Genomic DNA, 4,399 nt, shown 5'->3' with positions numbered 1-4,399 from the left:
GCATAGGTATGAATCCTTTCTTTGAATCATGCATATTAAAGCGTCTCAGCACTTTGTCTATGTATGTACTCTGACTTAGGCCAAGCAGTTTTTTTGATCTATCTCTATAGATTTTGATTCCTAATATATAGGATGCTTCACCTAGGTCCTTCATAGAAAAGCAATTCCCCAACCAAGACTTTACTTGTTGCAGGGTAGGGACATCGTTTCCAATGAGTAATATGTCATCTACATATAATACCAGGAAAACGATCATGCTCCCACTAACCTTCTTGTAGACACAAGGCTCATCTTCGTTCTTGATGAATCCATATTGTTTTACCGTTTCATCAAAAGAAATATTCCAGCTTCTGGAAGCTTGCTTCAATCCATAGATTGATCTTTGTAGCTTACATATCTTTTGGGCTTCTTTTGGTATGTCAAATCCTTCAGGTTGTGTCATGTACACATCCTCAAGAAGATTCTCATTAAGGAAAGCAGTTTTGACATCCATCTGCCATATTTCATAATCATGATATGCAGGGATAGCAAGTAAAATCCGAACAGATTTAAGCATTGCAACTATTGAAAAGGTTTCATCATAGTCAACCCCATGAATTTGTTTATATCCTTTTGCAACCAGTCTTACCTTATAGGTATGTACCTTACCATCCATGTCAGTCTTCTTTTTGAAGACCCACTTGCATCCTGTAGGGTTAATTCCTACAGGAGGCTCTACCAAGGTCCAAACTTGGTTTGTGTACATGGAATCCATTTCAGATTTCATGGCTTCTAGCCACTTCTCAGACTCGGGACCAGTTATGGCCTCTTGGTAGGTCACAGGCTCATCTTGATCCATGAGTAATACATCACCTTGATCTGTTATGAGATATCCATATCTCTCACGTAGGTGACGTATCCTGCTTGACCTACGTTGGTCTTGTTCTACTTGAGCAGGTTGCTCTTCCACAACTACTTGTGTTTCCTGCTCTAATTCCTCCATAGGTGTATCGATGCTTTATGATTCTTGAATTTCTTCAAGTTCTACTTTCCTCCCACTGATTCCTTTGGAAATAAAATCCTTTTCTAGGAATACTCCAGTTCGAGCGACAAACACTTTGCCCTCTGAAGGATTGTAGAAGTAATACCCTCTTGTTTCTTTAGGATACCCCACAAATAAGCATTTGTCAGATTTGGGCTCAAGCTTAGTTGAAATTTGTCGTTTCACATAAACTTCGGAACCCCAAATCTTCATGTAAGACATATGTGGTTTCTTACCACTCCATATCTCATATGGTGTCTTTTCAACCTTTTTGGATGGAACACGGTTAAGTGTGTAAGCTGTTGTCAACAGTGCATGTCCCCAAAAGGAGTTTGGAAGATCGACGTGACTCATCATGGATCGGACAATGTCCAACAAGGTTCGATTTCTTCTCTCAGATACACCATTCCATTGGGATGTTCCAGGAGGAGTAAGTTGGGATAGGATCCCACACTCTTTCAGATGGTCATCAAACTCTAGGCTTAAATATTCACCACCTCGATCTGATCGAAGAGTTTTAATATTCTTACCTAGTTGGTTTTGTACTTCATTCTTGAATTCCTTGAACTTTTCAAAGGACTCTGATTTGTGTTTCATTAAATACACATAACCATATCTACTGAAATCATCAATAAATGTGATGAAGTACTGAAAACCTCCTCTGGCTGGTATGTTCAGTGGTCCACATACATCAGTATGTATGAGGGCCAAAAGATCATTAGCTCTTTCACCTTTTCCTGTGAATGGAGACTTTGTCATCTTTCCAATTAAACAAGATTTGCACGTCTCATATGATTCATAATCAAAAGAGTCCAAGAGTCCATCTTTATGGAGTTTGGAAATGCGTTTCTCATTTATATGGCCTAATCGACAATGCCAGAGGTAAGTTGGATTTAACTCATTAGGTTTCATCCTTTTAGTATTAATGTTATAAATAGGCATTTCAAGATCAAGGACATATAGTCCATTGTTCATTTGTGCAGTAACATAGAATATATCATTCAAATAAATTGAGCAACAATTGTTCTTTATTATGAATGAAAAACCAAACTTGTCCAAACAAGAAACGAAAATAATAGTCCTGCTAATTGCAGGTACATAATAACAGTTTTCTAACTGAATTATTAAACCACTAGGTAAAGTCAATACATAAGTTCCTATGGCTAAAGCAGCAACCTTTGCTCTATTACCAACTCGTAGGTCGACTTCACCTTTTGCCAATTTTCTACTCCTTTTTAGTCCCTCCACATTTGTACAAATGTGAGAACCGCATCCAGTATCTAATACCCACGATGCAGAAGTAGATAAATTAATTTCAATAACAAAAATACCTAAAGTTGAAGTCTCTACTCCATTATTCTTATCTTCCAGATACTTTGGGCAGTTTCTCTTCTAGTGTCCGGTCTTACCGCAATGGAAGCAGGTGCCTGCTTTTGCTATGCCTCCATTAGGCTTTAAAGTAGCAACGGTGGGTTTGGGTTTGGCAACTTCCCTTCCTTTCCCTTTATCACCTTGCTTAGTGGGCCTTTTGTTCTGTCTCTTTCCATTTCCGATCATCAGAATGGACTTCCCTTTTGACTTCAGATTCTGCTCGGCAGTTCTTAACATGGCGAGCAGTTCAGGAAGATATTTGTCCATATCAATCATATTGAAATTTAGGACAAATTTACTGAATCTATCCGGCAACGATTGCAAGATCAAATCAGTCGCAAGTTCCTTTTCGAGGGGAAAACTCAACCTCTCAAGGTTTTCCACATACCCAATCATTTTGAGCACATGGGGACCTACAAGGGCTCCCTCAGCTAACTTGCTTTGAAAAAGGGCTTTTGAAACTTCAAACCTCTCATGCCTTGCTTGCTCTTGATAGAGCATCTTCAGGTGTTCGATCATATCGAACGCTGACATGTTCTCATGTTGCTTTTGCAATTATGAGTTCATGGTAGCTATCATGAGACAATCAGTTTCATTGGCATCATCGACATGCTTCTTATAAGCATCTCTTTCTGCCTTAGGTGCAGAACTAGGAGGTTCCTCTTCAGGAACAGGTGTCTCCAAGACATACAGCTTTTTATCATGTTTGAGGACAATCCTCAGGTTTCGGTGTCAATCCAGAAAATTTGTCCCAGACAATTTTTCCTTATCAAGGATTGATCGTAAAATGTTGTTAGAGGTGTTTGCTGTCATGGTAATCTACATAAGAATTAATAAAAATATAAGTATCATTGACATATTTAATTAGGCCTTTAATTAAATATGCTCCCACTATTTTACTCAAAACAAATGACCCTCATCATTTGATTCGGAAAATCCCGTTGGAAGATTTTCTAGTGGGTCGAGATCCATGTTTCACTTCGTTCTAAGTCCGCGTAGGCGGATTACACAAAACTAGGTTATTTAGGTAGGAACTCCTTCCAATTGTATCTCATACAACTCTCGAAAATTTCAGTTGGATGAATAACTCCTTATTCCAATCCATCATATGGATTATTCCCAACTCTTGCTTCTAAACATATATAATAGTTTGTTTAGTTAAGTTTGACCCATTGTTTTAACAGTTGGATATTACAATTATCCCATCGCACCTTACTAATACAGAACATGCACCTCGCGTAGGCGAAACCTACATTATCTGATACTAGTCTTGATGAGTGTTAAAGCTTGGAAAGCATAAACTTAATGTTTAATTTGAGGGAATTTGCAATTACTCTGATCTCACCGGCTTATTTATCATATAAATCGTCTCTCACATGCATCAACATACATATATAATGAAACAGTTATGGCCCCTAGCGCAATTGTTCTCTCAAGCCAATGAGAGAACCTAAGCTAACCTAATAACGATCTAAGCTTCTCCAAGCAAGATCTTCAAGGTTGTCCTCCTTTGGCACTGACTTCTTTGCTTTCTTCATATCATTACATTACATAAAGAAACTCGTTTTACATACGAGGGAGTGAGATGAGAAAAGAAGTTACATTTGGGAGATTAAGAGAGAGGCACGACACGCAGGTCGTATTTTAAAACCCAAAACAAAATAAAGGAAAACTAAGGCCATAACCGATCACCACAAGACAATAATAAACACTTTATTATTATTATTAATCCTCTAATTAATTAAAATCAAATTAAATCTCGACGACCGATCACCACATTTTAATGAACAATTCATTTAAAATCGACGTCGCTTTTCGCATCAACACTTGATACTTTAAAGCACTGAGTTAGTCGAACGGGTGAATTTTGCCTTGCGTTAACCGGTTAACCATATGCGTTAACCGGTTAACACTGTTTGAAATCTATTCAAAATTGTTTTCTGCCTTGCGTTAACCGGTTAACCAAATGCGTTAACTGGTTAACACTGTTTGAAAAACTCTTGGAAA

This window comes from Lathyrus oleraceus, chromosome 7 (genome assembly GCF_024323335.1).
Source record: "Lathyrus oleraceus cultivar Zhongwan6 chromosome 7, CAAS_Psat_ZW6_1.0, whole genome shotgun sequence".
NCBI lineage: Eukaryota > Viridiplantae > Streptophyta > Magnoliopsida > Fabales > Fabaceae > Lathyrus > Lathyrus oleraceus.
This window is presented reverse-complemented; position numbering follows the sequence as displayed.